Genomic DNA, 22733 nt, shown 5'->3' with positions numbered 1-22733 from the left:
CATCTGGAAGCAGATAGCATTTTGTTTTTATTGCCAATAATATATGAAACAAAGAACTACAAGACTTCATCAGAGTCCAAAGGAGTTTAAGTTGGGAATTGAAAACTGCCAAAAACTAGACCAAAACAATGGAAAAAAAAGTGAATTTATTTTAAAAATAGGAGAAAAACTGGACTTTCTGAGATGCAGAAAGATTACAAAGTAGGTGATTTTGTTTCATTTCTGAACTTATCACAAGCTGATGAGTTTTGTTTTCTTCCTACTAATTGAAAGAAAATATAAAAGATTGTTTGTCTACCTAAAGATGTCACTAAAACTGTGCTTTTCAATTCTGTAAAGCAACAATCTTTGCAATTATGTTTTATTTCAGTATAGCAATTTTTCCTCCAGTTAGGTATACAAAATGATCTTTACATCAATGAGGATTGGATATGACATTGCATGCCATGTAAATATTTCATAAATAAAAAAAACATATTTTGAAATCTGAATACATAAATTACAAACTGCAGTACTTTCTTAAGCTTTCTGTTTTGATTATTTTTCCGATTTCACAAATTTTACATTTCTGTTAAATATTTCACTCTGAATAATCAGAGTACTATAGAGAATTTACTTGGTATCTTCAAGATAGTCAGCAGGGTTTTTAAAATTATGACTTTACAAGTCTTCTTTCTTATCAGTAATATCCTGATTTCCTTTCAGTCATTGGTACTGAGGCACACAGTGCCCTTTAGTCAGCTTCTATGACTGGTTGTATCTACTGATTCTGAAAGACCTATGGTCCTCTTTGACTCTTGATACAAAGGTAATTGTCCTGTTGACACATTTCCATATCTTTTGGTATGCTTTCTTTTGCCTTCTTACTGGAGTCATGCTGTCTTCCAAGTTTGATATAGTTCCAAGTGTAATATGTGTTTGCTTTTCTTTGTGCACACACACACAAACGCACACATGCACGCACATATATATATGTACGAATTTCAGAGGATTTTTCTCTTACATGTCTTTGCAAATTTCTTACCATATTATCTTTTCAGCTTTCTAACAAAACAACTTCTTTCATATATAAGTGACAGTAAACTACTAAACTTCATGAACAATTGTTTGCTTCTGAACAAAAAGCCACAGAAACAAACAACTCTCAGCAATAGGCAGCAAAAGCTCTTAAGCATTGGAAATTATCACAGATTTTGTAATAACTTCACCAAAAAAAATCCTGAAGATTATTCAATATATACAATTTATAAATATATATTATATGTATCTAATATATACTCTATCAATATATCAATATATAATATATTAACATATGATCATAAAATCACAGAATCAATGGGTTGGAAGAAACCTTCAAGATCATTAAGTCCAGCCCATTCCCTAACACCTCAACTAAACCATGGCTATTATTTACTATATATAAACATTATATAAAAAGATACATAATTTCTAAATAAACACATAACTATTGTTTGCTTACGCCACTGTAATCTTTGCTAACATTAGCATGCATTAAAATTTATATCATGAAGGTACAGAATAGGACATAAGTAATCAATCTTTAATTCAATTAAAGTCAAAATTTTTGTGTAGTAACTGAGAATAAAATATATCCAGAGGTGTCTAAAGAATAATTTGTCTCTATTAAAGGAAAATCCAGGAGGTTTTGCTTTGTGGAGCTGAACAATGAACTGGTGATGAAGTTATATCTGATGATTTTCTTGGCAAGTCACTAAAGTCATTATACTCCCACCTGCATCAGAATTAGCTATTTGTAAGGATTGATTAGTTGTGCAGACTGACTACTTGAATAATCAAAATCTTAAGCGAAATTGCAACTTCCTTTGATTTTCACAGAGAAAGAAGAAAGTTATTAAGAAAAATTAAGACCACAGATGATTTGCAAATATCTGGTCATATAGAGGTGATTTTATAGTTAAGAGTATGTTTCCTGTTTAATTTCAGTACAAATTAGTGTGCTTAGGTTTGACTTTAATACCTAATTAACTTTCAAATTTGCAAACATTACTCATTCTGGAAGTACTGAATTTTCAGAGACTCCTTTGGTGATTCTTTCAAGACTTCCTAACCTAGAAAGGGATTTATCTGAGAAAATGTAAATATCTGCATATAACTGTTAATATTCACTTACAGGTCTTAATTAATCTCATCCAGAAATTGGCTTCTAAAATTCAGTAGATTAATCATTCTGTAGGAGTGTCCTGGCTATGACTATGGTAACAGCTTCAGATGTGCATATCTGTGGGCTGAATGTAATTGTTTCATACAAAAACACCTAATAACTTTTGAGATTAATCAGCACATCCCTCCTGAGAGAAGATTTGCACAATCTGTGCCAAATCTATCAACCCTCTGTGGCTGTCTCAGAGAATTAAAAAGTATCTGGAATGGCTCTGTGCAATGTATATTTCACTGAAGTTCCACATTAAAATTACCAATTTAGGTTTCTAATCATAAAGCTAGGTCTCACCCTCTTAGTTACAGATTTTATCAGTATGAAGAATGGATTTTATTGAGCCAATCAAGTGAACAAATAGAAATGTCTGCTTCTGATTCAAGATGAACCAAAAGTTAGCTAAATTTTCTCACATAGAGATACCTACACATGGAGAACTTTTTTTTTTTAATAACTTTTAGGCTGAATTTCATCCCCTGGACTGAATAAAATTCCTAAACAAACATATTTAGCGATATTTTTCAAACTTACTTCCAGCTGGTATCTCAAAATAGAAATCTCTTCCAGGTCCTGCATTTTCTCTTTTGGAACCTGTACTTGTGTTCAGACATATATTGCGTATTGGATGAGATGAATATGAATGACTTAGGTATTATGATGTTCAGATACTAAACATCTAGGCTTACACAGAATTTTATGGGAAGAGGGGATTATTTCAGTGAAATGTGGAGACTCATACCCCGCATTATTCTTGACCCTATAATACCTATCTGTGAAGACTGAGTGCTTCCCATTTTCCAATCATATGTTCGCTAAAGACAGTGGGAAGACCTGTTACTTCCAAATACATGAACAGTGTCAGATTATTTGGTATCGAGAAATATCTTTCCATTCTCTGAAGTTTCCAAGCATTCTGAGCTAGGCTTGTGATGGACTAACAGAGAAAAACTGAAAATTTTTTGCTGTGAAAGAACTTGTTAAAGAAGTTGGAATTGGGGTTTAGACCTGTCTTAAAGTAAAGGAATCAGAGTGCACAGGCTCACCAGCAAATTTTAAGACATGAAAATAAAACACTTAAATAGGATAGTCCTGTTTTGTATCCTTCCTGATGAAGCTGAAACACCGTACATAGAGGAATAAAAATAATTTTCTGTAGTTAATTGAGGAACAACTTTGCTGACAGAGAAGCAGGAAGACCCTAGATCATGATTGATAGTAATGCTACTGTTCATGTACTTCAAGATTGGGGTTTTTTCCCTGTCAGATAAATACATGTAAATTCCTGAATCACGATTAAATACAGGTAATTCTTTAGATCCATTCAGGATTTAATCCATGTCACTTACTTTTATTTCAATTTATTTTTCCATAAATGATGCATTCTTTACCTCAAGATGGTTTGAATTCAGCAACAGTGAGGGAAGTACTAAAAGGGAAGTTAGTAAAAATTTATCAAGCAAATTTGGAAACTAAGTGATTAGAAAGTTCTTTTTTCTAGTACTCAGACCTCCCACTTAACTGGTCTCCCAATCTTAACTGATGTTCTCTTTACATTATTATGATACGGGCAGAAAGCAACACTACTGACCATATTTCAAAATAAAAAATATCTCCAGGTACTGTGACTGAGGCATAATTGAATAATATGAAGGGGAATGAGTCATGTAAATGCCTTGAGTAGACAGTAGCCTGTTCAGGAAACCTGCACTACCAATAGAAGCAAAAGCAGAGCAGACTTGTCTTCTGAGGTTGGTTGTCAAACAAGTTCCTGCTAATCCAACAGTTAGTACTATGGTAATTTCTCTCTTGTTTTTATTCTGTTTATTTTTAACAGGAATTTGCGTAAACAAAGTGATTTAATCTGCAGATCAAAGTTGTGCGTAGGGCATAAATTTACAAGATGGTGCACACTACCTAAATCTAAACTCCACAAAGTTTTGTATAACCACGGTTATAGGGGAGGGCAAAGTATCATGTTCAATTTGCATGACCTAGCCTGCAAGTCGTATCAAGATCCATACCTACCATACAAGGTGGAGATGTAAACCACACAGATAAGCAAGCTTATGTGTTCAATACAGGCCTTTCTTTGCCATGCAGACTCTCTGGTGGAAAAATGAACTATCATGTTTAGGTGTGTCTCAGGATGGCTCTGAGGTAATAGCCAGTTAGGAGGCATTCCTACTTTAACTTCTTATATTTGGTTTAGACAATTAAATTCAGTGATATTTAACAGAAAAGTAATTTGAAGTTCTTCCAGGATCAAACATTCAAGGGTCAGAGAATTAATTTCATTACTATTGACTAAGAGAAATAAATAAAGATCCATATTCAGCTAAATTTAAATGCTAACAGTGTTAATGAGAAATGTTGAAACAATTGTTGAAATATAAATTCATGTGCTGCCTTTTTGTTTGGCTAGTTTTAGGGTTTTTATTTTTTTAAGATGCTTATCCCTAAATTCAATTTAGACATATAAGCCAAATACTCTGAAATAGATTTTAAATTAAAGACTAAAACAGAAATCAGCATGTGGATGAATTAGGCTTTGTTATTCTAGGTTACTGTTCCTTAATTTCCTTTGAATTAATAGGGTTTGGGGTAGCCCTGCATTGTTTTATTATTATTTTCACTACTATTGCTTACATTGATGATTCTGTGTTTACACATGAATACATACATTCCATTGATTTTTCTGATGCAAAATCTGTGATAGAGCAAAACTTATGAGACTGAGACAGAGTACTCAATGAAATATTCATGTTCTTCTGTTTACACTTATGACTCCAATTTTATCTCCAGATGTTTATCAATTGAAATTGTTGCCTATCTCATTAGATTGGAAATATATAGAATTATTTAGTACTTGCTATATATTGTCTGATAAATCATGCTAGAAGTCTTGGACACAGTCATTGCTGACTTACTGAGAACTCAAGATTTTATGCCAATGTATTTAAATTTAATAATTTAAAATGCTGCCTGTGTTTTGGCTCTTTGTTCAGAGAAATTTCTGAAAAACTATATTTCAGTTTTTCATATAGTTAACTCCAAAAATCTTGTATTATTTTCTCTTCTGGTTAGAGAAATTTTCCCCAATAATTTTTTTTTTATTAGCACACTGGTTTTTTGCTTATTTTCTCATAATTTCCTTTTTAGTAGTTATTTTATACAAGAGATTTTCATGGTCTGTGTTGTGGCATTTACATTGCAAGTATGTCTATTACCAGTTTCATATATCTACTGCATTGACTAAAATAAGAGATAGATTACTATGAGAGAAAAGCCTGCAAAAGAACTTGTTCCTTCCTTTTTTTTAAAAAAAAAGATAGCCAGAAAATAGTTCATATTAGTGTCAAGCTCAGACTTTTATTTGATTATTTTCAGCATTAATTTGATCATTCATAGCTTGAACTTATTTACCTGTTGATACAGTCTTTAATATGAACAAATTTTGACTTCAGTACTATTGCGTCTTCAATTAACTCAGTAAAGTAATAGTAAAACACAACAACCAGATGTTTCCTCTGTTGTGTTTTGCTATCAGATCCTTCTTAATAAAATCCATAAACAAACCTGTACTCTGAGTTCTAGTGAAATCTCAGAGGTAAATAAAACATCCTAATATTTTTTTTAGGACTTGTTGATTTTATCTCAATATTAGATATTCAAGAAGATTTCAAATTACAGTAATCACACTCTGTACTCGGGGATCCTTTGAGGACTGCTGGGAAGAGGCAGGATCCACCTGACCAAGAAGGAAAAAAGCATTTTTTCCAGCAGGGCCACTCACACGAGGAGGACAACTTTCAGGTAAGAACTATACATGTAGGAGATGACAATCCATACAGTTGAGAGGAAGTAGTGCGCAGTATTGCAAACATAGAGTCACGGGGGAATGTGGAGAAGTGTAATTTTGTGTTGAACAAAATAAGGCTGAAGGGGGCCTACCTAAGTGTGTGCATGAATAAGGTAGTGATGTATTGGAGTCTGAAAAACAGAGGCCTGTCAGATTTCCTCAGAGAGAGATCAAAATACAGGGTTTGAATTAAAACCTTTGGATAGATTAAAGTATACTAAGCCACACAGACATAAAATAAAGGTGGAAGCTTAATTTTTTGGTAAGTAAGTAAGTAAGTAAATAAGAATATGTTTTAAGTGCCTTAAAAAATAAAAGCCCTAGACATCAGTGTAGAAAACAAGTCTTAAAAACAAGTCTCAGTGAAAGCTCGAAAACATAGTTCTAGATATTAATGTAGAAAACACGTTTTATAAACAAATCTCAGTGAGAGCTCAAAAACATCGTCCTAGACTTCTGTGTAAAAAAACAAGTCTCAGTGAGAGCTCCAAAACATGGTTTTAGACATAACAAAATATAGTAAGAATATTGCCTACATTTTTCAGACAGAACAGATAGGCCACATTACATCTAAACTTCCATATTAAAAAACTAGAATTCTGATAGGTTTAGAGGAAATTCTTCAGATTTGTGTTTTTAGCTCATTGGGTAATTTGTAAATTAGAATCCATGCTTTGGAGTGAGAGCTCTCTCACACTCTCTTCCTCCACCATCATCACCTTCACTACCACCACATGAAGAAGAAGAAGAAGAAGAAGAAGAAGAAGAAGAAGAAGAAGAAGAAGAAGAAGAAGAAGAAGAAGAAGAAGAAGAAGAAGAAGAAGAAGAAGAAGAAGAAGAAGAGAAGAAGAAAGAAGAAGAAGAAGAAGAAGAAGAAGAAGAAGAAGAAGAAGAAGAAGAAGAAGAAGAAGAAGAAGAAGAAGAAGAAGAAGAAGAAGAAGAAGAAGAAGAAGAAGAAGAAGAAGAAGAAGAAGAAGAAGAAGAAGAAAGAAGAAGAAGAAGAAGAAGAAGAAGAAGAAGAAGAAGACGACGAAGAAAAGAACAAAAGAAGAAAAGACCAGGGAGCATCCGCATCTCAAGACTCTGTACCAGGCTGCAGCTTCTGCCTCTGCTCAGGACTCTGTACTAGGCTGCAACTTCAGCCTTCTCACAGCTTTGCACCAGGAGCTGCTTCTATTTCTAATGGGGACTTTACTTCTATTTGGGACTCTATGATGAAAGCTTTTAGCAAGGACTTTAACACTTAGGATTTTTTGCCTTTTGAAACAGATGTGTTTTACAATAAACAACTTTATAGCAACAAATAACTGCTCAGTTCTTTTAAAAAGTATAATCCCAACAGTGATGAGAGCGCAGCATGATGGTAGAGGCTCTCACACGTTTTCTGGGAACTCATCACCCCCGCATTCCTCTCTGAAATGCCTGTGTCCTTGTGTACAACATATAGGGAACATGGAATTAGGAACTAGATGTCTGGAGATAGTTGCAGTGCTATGACCTCACTGGGGTTTTAGGGATGGACATAGAATTTTTACAAAGGATGGGCAGAAAGACATCAGGGAAACAGCCCTTTAATTGAGAAAATAATGAGAATGCACAAAACTTCACCAAAAATTGAATGATAAACCAAGTAAAAGTTTATAGTTCAACATTAGTACACAGGTTAATGTGGAATTCATTGTAATGAGACTCTGTTAAAGAACACCTGCTCAGGAAAAGGTTGATAACTTCTTCCAATAACTGGAAGAAGTCTCGCTTTCACATCACCTGATCTTATCCAGCATCATAGTTTTAGAAACAGTCACATTGTGCACATATACACTTTAAGAACCTGCATTGCTCTCTAGTAGGTCCAGCAACAAGTCAGTCTCCTATATATTTTTTATTTCAACTGTAGGAGAAATAATACAGAATAGCCTGGATACATCACTACTATTTTAGCCATTTCAGCATTATGTTCATCAAGACTTCCTTTCCTGAAACATACCATTATGTGGACTTTATTGTGCTTACATGTTCCTTGTTCCTTCCTCTTGTTGTTAAAAATAGCACTGTCCCCTATTTCCTCTTCCTTTTTGTTGAGTTTCTTCAAACTCTTCCACTGTTTTCTATTCACCATTGGGATAAGAAGGGCAGTCTTTATATCTTGAAGGATGTCTAAATTCTTTGCTGAAATTTAAGGGCATTTTGCCTTTGTATTGAGTTCCTACGATCCCTCTTTTTGTTTGTCTGTTCTGTTTCAATAACATTTGAATGCTTTACATATGTTCTACAAGGTTATGAACAAGATAGTTCAGTATAAATAGGTTTTTAATTTTGTCAAGATTTATTGTAAAGGCTGTGTTTGTTTGTTTGTTTTTTAACAACAGTGATAGACTCTGAAAACCAGATTGTCTTAATTGATATAAGACATCCCAGTTAAATTATAGGTTGATGGTTTGAGAGTGTAAAACACATTCCTGTAAAGGCCACAGTGACCTTTTGTCTTTCATTCAGTAAGGAATCAAAAGGCAACAAATGTAAGCTGAGCTCAGTTGCTAAGGCACATACTTTTCAACAAGAAAATCTATTTCATAGCATTTAATAAAACAATGTTTAAGTGCAGTTAGCCAGATTTCTGCATGTTCTTTCTACTGTGATTGAATAATGGCAATTTGTTCCTGGCTGGCTCTCCCTACAGGAAAACACTCGTTTGTCTGTGTTGGCATTTTTTTTCTAGAGTCTAATATTTGCTTTACTTTAAGGAACAGGTAGTAGCAGTTTATTTGCCTTTATGAGGAATTAATTGTGAGATTCAGGGAATAAATAAATAATGGTGTGGCAAACTGTTATTTTTAAATGATAGTACCTTAACAAATATTTGGAAAATCCAGTGCACTAACCTAACCATTTATTTTGGAAAATACAATTTTAAGGTGAAGATTTATGTTAATCCATTTGTGAAAGAATTCGTCCCCTCCCAATTTCTTGGTCATCCCCAATCTTCTCAGTAGAGTGGACAGAGTGGGGAAACTGCAGGTGTTGTTCAGCAATGACAAAAACACTGCTGCTGTCACTGACCCTGTTTGATTAAAGCATCCAAACCACAGTGCCATACAGGTTGCAACAAAGAAAATTGGCCCCATCTCAGCCATACCTTGTGCATTAAAATAGGCATGAAGGCTGAGACTTGGCTGTAAAAGCATGAGCAGCATGAGCATGAAGTAAAACTTAGAATATCTGAGCTCATCATGAGTGACCTTCTATGTGTTGTTCAGAATGCTGAGTGCATCTCTGAGGCTCTCAGCTAGTTCTGTGAAGATAACTTTGATATCTTATACTATCTGAAATTTCACCAGATGCACGTTAGGTAATTTGATCCGATTGTAGATACTCATTTATTAGGTTGATCATGAGGTGTTTTCAGAACACTCCAGAAACACATTAGAAAGGTGAATCACATACCTCACTTCTTAGGTAACCCTCTACAGCTTTTATCGATTGGTTGTAAGTGCTCTGCAGACATAGTTACACATAGGTGAGATCTTTCAATTATGAGAAAAATATGGAATATAGCTGTGTTAATGAATTCATCCTCACTGTAACTAGAATTTTCATATTAGTAACCTAATCATGATGCCTTTTTAAAAATAATTTCCTTTTAAAAATGTGGTCTCCTTCAGAAAAATCAATGCATGACTTTTATTAAATTCAGGAGTCATTTCAGGATTTTTTTGCTGTTTTAAAATTATATTTCCTTACAGAAATTATTCATCTTGCCTCCAAATTTTTATTTTGTTTAGGAAGAAGAATGTTAAATATCCTTATGTATGTGGTTAAAATGATGCTCTGTCTTGTAGTCAGTTGCTGTGTATGTAAAGTTGAGAAAACACAGCATTCATTCTAGTGTCTATTATAGTTACCACTTGGTATTAGACTGTTAAGAATATAAGACAAAAAGACATTTGTTCAATATAGCTAAATAACATAGAAGAAAAGTAAACTGAACCTCTTTTGCTATGATTTTGCAATTGATTAAAAAAGGAGTTTTTTTTAAGTGAATATTGAGAGCATTTTATTTCAGGTTGGGAATTATGTTTTATACCTTAAGCACTGATTTATACACTGTGAAAACACAAAGTAAAAACCAAAATGGCCATGTGATGATCCTACTTCCTCAAGACCAGTTAAAAAAACAGGTAAGAATCAGAGATTTTGAATATTTTGTATAATTAGGAATTAATATCAAGATCCCTTGCTTTTAGTCCGACAAATAGTAATGAAGACTACCGAAATAAGATCACAAGATGTCTGAGTGAACAGTGTGTCTTAATGCAATGTGAACTTCTTTGCTTTCCAGTTCACAGACGATGAAAAGTTTACAGATGGAGGCATGATCTGATTCAGGCTAATCTTTGGATCCTGGACTTCATGTACTAGATACATATGACTGAGAAATGAATCATTAGGCGACTCTAGGCTACTCTCAATACTACTCTAGCTGATAAAAATACAAAGATATGGACTCAGACACAAATGTCACCAGCTGTTACATTCCTACATTCTCAGTAGGAATTAAGAAAATGACAGCAAATAAGGCAGGAAAAAAATGTATAAATGCAACAGAGAAGCAGTAGAAATTAGTGCAATTAAGTTTACTGAATAGGACATTTTCAGGTCTGATTTACATTTCTAGGAGTATTTCAAGTCTTTAGAAATAATATTTTATAAGTTGTGATACTAAACAAAGGCTGCTTGTGAGAGTTATTTCCAAAATCCAGTTCTTCTCTCCAATATGGTAGGATTCTTAAGCAAGGACATCAGTGGAAGCAACAAGACTAGTCCATGACAGGGTTATTGCTGGTCTTTTTTCTCTTCTGTCTTTCCCCAGTATCATCTCCTAGGTACATTCTCTTGGCTCTTTTGAGGGGCTCTTGTTCTGTGGAGCAAGAAAAGGAGTTTGGGTTGTGGGACTCACTTGTACTTGTTCATTCCCCTGCCCACAGTGGGATGAAGGAGACAATAAGAGGAGTAAAAATAAGAAAACTCATGGGTTGAGATTATAACAAGTCAAGAAGTGAAAGAAGAGAAGGAAAAAAAAAAAAAATAAAGAAATTACAGAAACTAAATAATCCCATAAGCAGACTGATAACCTAACCAGTCTCTGAGCAACAAGTAACTTGGAAGACAAAAACTTTCCATTCTGTTTTTTGATAATGATGCTATATAGCATGGAATACCTTTCTGGAAGGGACACTGTGAGAAACTGAGAAAACTTTGATGTTATGGAAGCACTGTTCCACATATTAATAATATTATTTTAATGAGAATAATAAAATGTTTGTGTGCTATCATGATAACTTCAGTCACAAATCTAAAACATAATATCATGCACGTTGTTATGAGGAAACTTAACTCCATACAAGATAGACCCAGTACAATTTGAAATCTATATTCTTCTATTCTATTTGAACCCAAGTATTTTTTCCATCAGTCATCTTTCTGGTGGTTGAAAAATAATGTTAAAAAAATAATGTCTAATTTACCATTTTTTTAGTGTTAAGTGGTCATGCAGCCATGAGTTGCAGAGCTAGATGAACAGCAAGCATGAGTATGATTCCAGATCAATGAAACAAGAAACTGCTTTCTGGATTGTTACATTTTTTCTACTTAGCATATGTGCATAAATAGTCCTACAAAAAACTGTTTCCTAAAATCTGGTTTACAGACTGCTTAATATAAGTGCAAAAATAACACTAGGAAAAAAATAAATTGATAAGGATTAGAATGCTTTTAGTCCAAATTACGCTACAAATCAACACGAAATGTGAAATTCATGAAGTTGGAGACTGTATAACTCACTTGGCTGTGGAAATGGGAATTCTACTCTCTGATCTAAAGACTGTTTATTTGTTTTCTGCTACACTATTTTAAAAACTGAAAAAGTTAATAAAGGAAATAACAAGATCCATGACCTTCTGTGTTTTCAGGAAAATGCTAGAATCATTTATCTATAGCTGCTTTTTCTTTTATTTGATGGTTTTGATCCATTAATTTTGCATAGTTTTTTACCCATAGCTGAGAAACCACAAGGAGGTTCAAACAACTCTCCCCACACTAACATAGTATTCATACAGAAATTAATAGAGCATCAGCCAGAGGCTAGACAGAATCACTTCTCTAGAACTTCTCAGGTGCATATTTTGAAGCAAGTGAATTGAACTATTAGCTTCTTAATGATTGAACTATTAAATAGACTGTTAAATCACACTTTGAAAAATGCAGAAATAATTGCCATTAAGCTTTTTGAACACAGCTTGCTTACAACAATCTATGTTCTGTAGATTATCACATCTGGCTTCTCATTGATCCCTGCTTTAATACACTTGGAAATTTCATCCCACAATTAGCAGCTCTTCTAACTGAAGAGTATGTTTGTAACTATCATCTATACTGGAGCTACAGGGATTAAGATATTTGCATTAAATCTTTTCTTTTGTAGTTGGAATACAAAATTTAATTTTTCAATAAGTATATATCCATTCTTCAATCTGAAGCCGGATTTCTGGTGCTCTTTGATATTTCAGTGCTTATTCTCCTGAACGTCCTGCTGTCAATCTGGCAGTTTGTATGTCTTCCATGTCATCATTTTCAGCCTCCTGCAGTCATATCAAATATACTGAATATCTTCATACATCCCTATGAGGTACTTAAGGCAAAAAAATGAAGAACAGAAAGAAAAGATAGGAAGCTATGCCACATTCCATTGTAAATTATGTGACAAAATTATTTCCTTTATGCTGATTGTTATCGTTTTCACACCTGCAGGATTTAGTTAGCCAAACTCCAGTATGATGCTGCCATGATGTATTGTTATTTGCATCTAAGTGTTTCTAATTTCCAGAAATCATGTAGGAGGTCTTTAAACTGCATCATATGAAATGAGATGAGATGCCTGTGAACCCTGCCCATATGGGGAGTTTCAGTTACCATCAAAAGAGGAGAATAGTCACTTAAGCATTTCATTTCATTAAGGACCCTAAAAGTTAAATTAGCTTAATGCTGTACTAAAGGCTCTATATTATAACTATAGCAGCAGAAGTATGTCACATTTTACTACTTAGAAACCATTCAACATGATTGCAGAAAATAAAAAACAAATTACTCTCAATTTTTACATGAATATTCATGGCAGTGAAAAGCAACCAGTCAGGGATGTACAAAATTCCACACTAACTCATTACAACTAATATGAACATTCTTGGGGTTTTGGGTGATTTTCTGTTTGCAATTTAAACAAAGACCAAGAGAATACTTTGTATGGAAATGCTTAGAGACATTCATATGGGACACCAAACAGGCTTTGAAGCATTTTGTTTCCCACTAAAACATTCCACAACCTAGTATAGTAAAGTTTCCATATCTTCTCTACAAGCTTAATAGATGGAAATACGTCTGAAATTTTCTATCTGTATCATTCCATGTTTGCCCATTTTAATGAAGCATTTTCTTAAATCATACACATACTCCCTTTTCCCCATAAATACTTACAGATTTTACTGGGGAACATAATTTCTAGGAATAACGTCTTCCAGAGCTAGGAAAGACTGAACTTTGAGGGTTTTTTTGGACAATCAGAGAATGCAGTTTTATTTTTTTTTTATGTTGTGAAAGATTTTTAATTTTTCAGACTGCTCAGCTTGATTTTTTCTGATAGAGAGGTATGAACAAGGTCTGCCTTGGGCTTCAACTTCTTAGGAGCTGGTGTAGAAGAAACCTTAACCTGTTAAAATATTTACAGTAATTTCACGACTATAAGGTGCACCCTTTTGACTAATTTTTTCCCCTGAAACCAGAAGTGCACCTTATAGTCCGGTGCGTCTTATATAATGGACAAAGTTGCTAAATTTGCCAAACCAGAAGTGCGAGCCGCAATGGGGGAGCAGTGCCGTGGGAGCACCGAGTCGCGGAGGAGGGGGGGTGAGGGCAGGCGGCCACGGCCGGCAGGAGCCGCGAGGGGGGGGAGGGAGTTGTCCCAGCCCCGACCTGGGCGCGCGCAGAACAAGAAGATGGGCAGCGCCACTCCGAGAGTGGGGCTAGAGGGAACGAGAAGCCGGGTGGTGCTGGCCCGGGTGCGGGGGGAACAAGAAGTGCGAGCCCACAACAGCCCCGAGCAGACCCCGTTTGGCTGCTGCATCAGAGCAGTGGTGGCACGGCCCCTGCAGCCGCGGCAAAGTGGCAAGAGGCAGCGCGGCCGCCGCCGCGGAAAGGCGGTGACAAGAGGTGCAACCCCGGGGAAACAGGAAGAAGCAGTGGGGTCGCCGCCATGGGAAAGCAGGGAGAAGCGCTGCCACTGTTGGCTGAGTGGAAGCTGGGATGCAGGGTGGTCATGCGGTGGGAGTCGTGAGCCGTGCCAGACGGCGCCGGGGGAGGGCAGGAGTGCCGGGGCCTGCTGCACAGGGAAGGCGCCTTGGGCTGCGTTTAAAGGTTACACCGATCTTTGAAAAATGTTTGCAAATTGTGTACCTGCCAGTAATTCGTTACTTTGTTGCACACCGCGCAGCTCCTTGCTGCAAAAAAAAAGTGTGCCTTATAGTCCTGTGTGCCTTATGGTCATGAAATTACTGTAAGTATCCCTCCTTTGATCACCACATCCAGAAATTGCTATAAGCCCTTAGGATATGACTTTTTTTTCCCTGCATATAATCCAACCCCAAAATTTTGGGGGTTCAATACCAACTGGCTAAGACTTAGATGTTTACATGCAAGTATGTTTTTAATATTCTGTTGCCATATATGATGCCTTAGAATATCCGAGACACAAACATAGGACTAGCAGAGATGACCAGGCAGAAAGAATAGTCAAGACACTTAACAGCATTTGTGACAAGTGAAGGCTAAGTAGGACATTTGGATTTATTTAAAATAGCATTAAATACTTATATTACTGAGCACCTACACTTGGAAAGGTTTTTCTAGAATCAGTTCCTTTACCCACCCATTGATGTCCAATGTGGATTCATAGGGCAAATGAAGTAATCCTGGTCCTCTATTAGATATGAGAAATTTAATAGACTCCTCCAAATTTTATAAGCTGCATCTAACCATGTTTTCTATATTTCCTCCGTTGTTTCCCTTAATAGTTTCCATATGCCGTGATGAAATGAGCAGATCATTGCTACGATTGTAAAATTCCAAGCAGTTGTTTGTCCAAAAAAAAAAAAAAAAAAAAAAATTAAGGCATAGATATTTTGTTCATCATTTATTTACTTGGAGCCAAGATGATATTTCAGTGATGCAGGCTACCATTGGCTATTCAGTCTATGCTCAGGTAGACCTTGTTACAGGTGACTGAGTAAACTGAACTGTAACACATCATCCTAAAAAGCTCAGCCCCAAACATAATTGGTTTATTTTCTCTCCTTTTAAGGAAAGTTGATGACAGCAGTAGTTGATGACAGTTACAAATCCTTTAAGTTTTTAAGTATACAAATGTTATCAAAAGGGTAATGTGAGATGGACTGCAGTCTTAATATTTCCTTGATGCTGCAGATGATGTGATGATATTGTCTCTTTCCAAACAGCTTTCCTTGGCAGGAAACATTAAATGTCTCATGGTACATATGCTACTCTCATTAAATATGTTTCTAGAGTTGATTCATCACTCAGAAGTTAAATACAGGTTACATGGAATGATTGTGGAGATAGTTGAAAGATTTATAGTTTTCAAATATATTAAAAAAGGAAATAGGAGTGATGATTAACTCTCTCCAAATAAGATGCTGAAAAATGGGGATACACTCAACTGGGCATAGATGAACTGCATTTTTTTTATTCACCTTGTGTATGGATGCATGCTGTGTTTTTGTATTACTGCCTAGAGGATTTAATTTTTTATTTCCATGCCTATTGCTTCTGGGATGCTTGCAAATGTAGAATAAAATTGTCAGTATAATTCTGTATACTGTTTTCCTCTTCCCAGTAAGTGCCACAAAACAGAAAGTTTTGTAAGACACTGCATATATGAGATACATTACTGAAAACCAAAAAAGTATAAAGCAATAAAAAAAGATTGATAAATATATAAGTGATCTAACACATCTCAGTGTTTCATTATCAAACACTTTTTTTTAAATTACATTCATACAGTCAGGACTACACTACAAAACAGCATTTAGAAATTGATAAGTATGTAATGTAAATATTTTATTTGAATGTATTAATTTTAGGTAGAAAATGGCTGTTGACTGATGAAATGTCCAGTATTCAGTTTAGGAATAGTCATTTCATCATAAAAAATAGTTACTGCAGGTACCTGTTTCATCTACAGATGTAAGACCTAATATAACTATACATAAAATAACCACACAGTATTTAATAAACACCCCATACAGTACAATAAACACTAGCACAATAATTTACATTTAATTTCTAAGTAATTTAGTGAATATTTTCCCCATGTATCAGTAATTAATTCTAATGAATACTGTAGAATTGTAAGTAAAGGTTGAATTAGCAGTCAAATGAATATGAAAAGATATGTAAAAAATGTGATTCTGTTTTTCTGAAAATACTTAGACAACTTATTCTACCATTGAGACTTCTGTTTTTTAAAATAAATAATGAAATAGGAACTTCCAGAAAAAAATCACCTTAATTCTGAAATCTTCAGAGTTATGGCACTTTCATGAAATTGTTTACTGCCATGGTGGCCCTTGTTGTATGCCTCCAATTAGTAATGAATATGCAAGGACATTTGCACTAACAAAGGTAAACCAGTCCCTAGTGATCTGACAAAGTATTGAAAATAATATGTAACTGGCTGCTCACTCACAAAACTCTTGTGTACTACTTTGAGAAACCTGCCCAGATGCACCAAAAGGGACATTCTTGATTTTGCAAGAATGTATTAGTTTTCTTTCCATTTTCTAGGATTGTCTCCCTCCCACTTTGCAAGCACTAAAACAGATGACTTATTACTTATAGTAATAAGTATCTGAGGAAAATCCTTGCCCTTTCAAAGTATTCTTTGTCTCTTTCTTCACACAACTATAAAAATGAAATGTTAGTAAATTCAACAATGCTTTGGAAATTATTTTGACATTTTATGCATACTGAACTCTCATAGCTCTTCTTCACAGATGCTATTATTAAATGTAGGCAAAAATAATTTTCACCTAAAAATCTTGGGAAGACTGGCAAAAGGGTTACTGCTGTCTATCAGAAAGCTTTCCATTAGGAACTGGTTTTGTTTGATGATGACTGGAAAGATCACTTCAGAGAAGTGTTAACCTCTATTTTTCTCCAGAAAACTGCAGTTAGTCTACCTGCCATTTTTAATATCATTATCTCTCAAGAGTAGTGGCCTTATGAGATGCACCTGCTACAGTAGCAGCAAGGCTCAGGAGCAAGCAAACAAAATAAATGCTTGAGGGGAATATCAGTGTAAAGCTGTTGAAATCAAGCAGGATAAAAGTGCTGTGGATTAAATGAACCCTGTGTACCCAAGGGAATTATGGTACATTGCACCTGGAGCAGAATATAGAAGCACTCACAGAGTGAAATTTTTAGCATCATTTTAAAATACTAAATAAAAGCACTTACTGATCATTCAGTGAAAATGTAAGCAGTATTCCTCTGAAGCTTATAAGAGTTCTTGTGCTGAAGTTAAGGTTGATAATATTTTTCTTGCTTGCAATTTCTGAAACATAGCAATGTACTTGGAAATACCACTGGCATAGATATGACATGTTCACAAGAATTTTTCCTGATTCAGTGATGTCTGAATCATTCATATGAAATTATTCCTTCCTTTCTGTGAGGCTTCATATGGTGTTAAAACAGCTTGAAAATTTTTTCACTTGACAAGCTATTGTCTTCATGCTTACCAGGAAGATATGTCTGGTCCAAGAATCCAAGTAACAGACATTTCAAACTTAATGAGAATAATTTCTCTAAAGAAAGAGATATAATTTTCCATAAAACTTACGAAATCCCCAAACCATAGTCAATTTTTTGTCTGTATCTCTTCCAGCAGGGCTTCTTTCATTCTCTAATCTGAGTTGCAAAACACGGACTCTGTCTGTAGAAGCAGAAGCCAGTACAAAGTACTACATGATAATGATAGCATTGTTGATTTTCTCAGACTTGGAAAACTTTGGTAGCACCTCTCTATTCCATTCACACAAACCCAGAAACTCCAACTGCTTTTAAGGAAGCATACTTTAAGAAAGTACACTTGCCAGGAGTTTTGATGGTTTCACAGAATTGTTCAGAGCCATGTTCTGGGCGCTTTCATTACTAATTACTAACTACTGAGATGTATTATTTTTTCTTCCTCTTTGTTTATTCTCTCTTATTTTAAAAATTCAGGGGTTTTTGGGGGTTTTTTTGGCATGTGTTTCTGTTTATTGGGGTTTTTCACAGTATCACAGAATCGCAGAATCGCAGAATCACTAGGTTGGAAGAGACCTCCAAAATCATTGAGTCCAACCCATTCCCTAACACCGCAACTAGACAATGGCACCAAATGCCACATCCAGTCTTTTGTTAAATACATCCAAGGATGGTCCACCATCTTTCTAGGCAAGGCATTCCAATACTTTATTATTTTTTCTGTGAAAAACTTTTTCCTAATATGCAACCTATATCTCCCTTGGAGCAGCTTGAGACTATGCCCTCTGGTTCTGTCAGTTGCTGCCTGGTGAAACCCTTTTGGGTTTTGGTTTTTTTTGTTGGTTTGTTTTGTTTGGGGATTTTTTGGCTACTAGAATACAGCATAAAGTAGGGCACAAAGCCTAGAGATAAATGTCACATGCCAATGTGCATCTGTGGATTCAGGACGTGAAGGATGCTGAAGGAGGCCATGCTAGTTACAAAATTTCCAAAATTTTTCAATGTGAAGCCATTTCAATGCAGTACAGTCTTTTCCCTTCATTGTTTTTCAAATCAGACCATAAGGTAAACTTTCCCTCCAATTTATATTCTAAGGTTCCTATTTTAAAGGCACATTGAAATCTTCTGTAAAGAATACGCACTCACACCAGGCAAAGAGCCTGACCCTTTGGCCCAGGTGTGGCCAGCAGCACAGACTGAGAGGAAATAAGAAGTTCATTTCAACTGTCCCCATGTCTGATCACTAGTTGTTGGTCTGTCTGCCACACTCAGTAGTTCTTTCTTGAGCACAACCTTTTGCGCTGTTTTATGACTAGTGATTTTTTTTTCTGATATAGAACTACTGATTACTATTTTCACAGTTTCTTTCTATTATGAATATGATTTGCGTTTTTAAAAATTGAGCCTCCTCTACATTTTAAATCTCAATGTATAAATAAGATTTTTAAAAGTAAATCTTATCACATACTGTCAGATTTAAAATATCTTTACAATATTTTCCATTCTACTGCTGGTAACTCACTGACACTTTGTCTTCTACTTTTGTTTTTGTGTCTCTTTTATCCTGCAGTAATTATTTATTTTTCTCTCAGAAGAGCCCTGGGGGTCAAGAAATTGAAGATGAATGATCAGTGACATATTACATATATAATCAAAATTTGCAATGGCAGAACTTTAATACAGTGAGACAATTTCAACCTAAAACACTTATAAGGTACTTTCATCAGAAAGAGTCCCATTTCATCAAGCAAAAAGTGTCTTCTAAAATTATTACTGTAACTGATGACAATGTAATATGCAACAAGAATCAATAAGCATAAAGCCATCATTCAAGAATCTGTTGAATATTTTAGTCAATGAAACAACACAAAAAATTTATTTGCAAATCCTTCTTCTGCTCTGAGTGCCTTTGTTGTTATAAACTGAACACTTCACAATGAGAAATAGAATTATTCATTTATTTGAAAGCTGAAAACAATTCTTTATATAGATAAGTACTGGGTATGCAAAGGTTATAGTTCTGAGATATAAATATCCACTTTATTTATTTGTGGTTCAGTGTTTTTCGTTCATTAATTCCCACTTGGAACAATCAATTGTGTTCACTACAAAGAGCAGGTAGTCAACAAGTAGTCAAAAAGTAGCTGATTCATGAATGGAAATTAATACTAAAATAGTGAGATGATAGATCTGAAATGAGGAGTTTAATTTAGTTACATTTGCCCTATTTAAGTTTAGAGTTGCCAAACTTTTTGAGCAAAACTAGTAGTTTCTCATCTATCTATAGCTGTTGCTTTGGAATGAAATGAGAAAATTAAAAATTACCTACCTTTCAGTATTTTAACTTAGACTAAATGTAAGGAGCTAAGGAACTCAGCGTTTGCTTTTATTTGAAGAAGTTTTGAAGACTAATCTTCATATAAACAAGCTGGAGGCATTTTGTGTTATGGATTATCATTTCATGTTGACTAAAATTTACTTAGCTCTCAAAGTAAAAAAAGACTAATGTATAAAAGTTCTGTGACTAATAAATCACGCCTGACAATTATATTGTGCACGTGGATAATTTTCCTCTATTTAATTAAAATACACATAATCCAGAATCACTATATATAAAACAGAAGATATCCTCCTAGTTTATTCACCTAGGTGGATAATTAGGTCAGACAAATTCTCTTTGCATACAAATTGCAGTAGTTCTGAATTACATCAGTAAATAAGTGAAGGGTAGCAGTGTTCAGTAATTTTTAAAAGGATAGACAAAAAATGACAAGATATAATCCCCCGCTCTTCCAAATGTAGCACACAAAAAATAATACTTCACAAGGATTTGTCTGGATTTCTTCAATACTCTATATAAGAGTTTCAATTACTAAATCTGATGTTGAAAACAGTTACTTCTGGAGCATAGACATGAGAGCTTTTTCATCAAAAAGTAGTTTCATCTAAGTAGTTTGAAGGTGACTGTGGTGAGACAGGATCTGCTTATAAAACGCAGCTTGACAATGACATAACCTATGAATAAGAATGGTTTCTTTGAATAGGCAATTTAAAATTGTCCAAAACCAAAAGTGAAATTTAAAAACAAATTTCATTCTCTAATATTAGAGTGCCAGACTGAGAGAAAAAGAATTGTGTGAATTTTTTGAAAGATAGGTAGATATAGCTAAACTACTGGAGAAACAAACTGCATGATCAAGAGGCTAAGAATGCTATAATAGGTTGCAAAGTAGTCCTCAGATATTGAAAAGCATAATTTTTTTTCCAGTAGGAATGTGTTTGGTTAGAAATACAGTCTGTCACTTACACCCACAGTGAATCTAACTTCAGGAAGTATGTGCAGGCTTTCAAGTCAATGTAAAAAAATCTAAGACAAAAAAATTGGTTTTCAAGACTTGTTGACATAAACAGAAACCCTAAAATTGCATTTTGGATGGGGACAAGAAGAAATTAAATTCCTTTCTGCAGATGCAAAAGTTGCTTCTCTAAGAAGTTCACAAAACTGAATTTCATTTCTTATAGTCTTCTAATCTCTTAAGTAGAATCTTGACAATAATTTTCTATCCAAGTAATTTTTGTTTCTTTTTCATTCAGTATAACTGTGTGTGTTAGCTAGACTATTGCAAATAAGAAGTAAAACGATCTTAAAACATTTAATTGACATTCATCAGGAGTAATAAAACAGTGTTAATAATCCTAGGGTCGCTTAAGAGAGGGACTGTGCATCCCCAGGCTGATACAGAGGCATGTGAAATGTGTCCCTGGCACAAGAGACACAGGCAGTGTCTTGCTACAGCTTCTCCCAGCACCTTCCAGCTCACCCTTCAAGCAACCTCATGTCCCACCAGGTGAGACACACCAGGTCTGAGACCCACTGTGCCTTCACGTGGGTTCGTTCTCACATCAGGGGTAAAAAACAAGATCACAGCTCAGAAAAAATCAAGCTGTTCTGTGGCAGAACAAGGAGTCGGAAATGGATAATAACGAGGGTTTTTTTTCCCTGCAGAGATGAAGAGTTAGTGCCAGATTGCTTGTGGAGAAGTCCTGTGGCTTCAATTTTGACAAGTTTACACGTCTACAGTGTTATCCTGATACTATCAGTAATATCTAATAGCAAAACAAGTGTTGTAGACATTTTGTGCGTAAGTAAGTTAAATCTGAGTTTATTTTAAAAAATAACAACTTCCCACTAGAACTAAGCAACTTTTGGAATCCTTTTTAAATCAATCAGAACATATATGCATTTTCTAGTAGTGAAGGGGAAAAAAAAGTGTTCTTGAAATATTTGATATTAACACCCACTCACAGAGATGTAAGTCTGTGTAACTGGTGTAGTTCAGTCTTACACAGTTGTTTTTTGAAGTAAAGTAGGGATAGTCCTTGTTCCCTAGTTCCCTAGATTTAAATGTGGCCAGCTAACTAACCACATGCTGAGTTTAAATTAATAAGTGACATACTTTGGATAACACTTTTCAGGCTTTTTTTTATTAGCTCAGGCAGCATGTGATTTTCAGTTTTGAATACATGAAAAAATATGGCTGGCTTGAGATGGGTGAGCAAAAGTGGGGAGACAGTATGGCAGGGTGAATGGGATGGGCTGGAGGCAGAGGAAAGAACTGTAGATACTGAATTTGGACTGGGAATTACTGTGAGCATTTAACAGTATATGAAATCAAATTTATTTATTCAATCTATGACACTTTTAGATCTGTATACAACTTGATAGAAAATAATACTTGCAACCCACTCAAAATATTTAGAGGGGATAATACCATGTGACATAAAACAAACTTTAAAAATCAA

The sequence above is a fragment of the Catharus ustulatus genome, chromosome 2, assembly GCF_009819885.2.
Source record: "Catharus ustulatus isolate bCatUst1 chromosome 2, bCatUst1.pri.v2, whole genome shotgun sequence".
In the NCBI taxonomy this organism is placed as follows: Eukaryota; Metazoa; Chordata; class Aves; order Passeriformes; family Turdidae; genus Catharus; species Catharus ustulatus.
Note: the sequence above shows the minus strand (reverse complement) of the source record.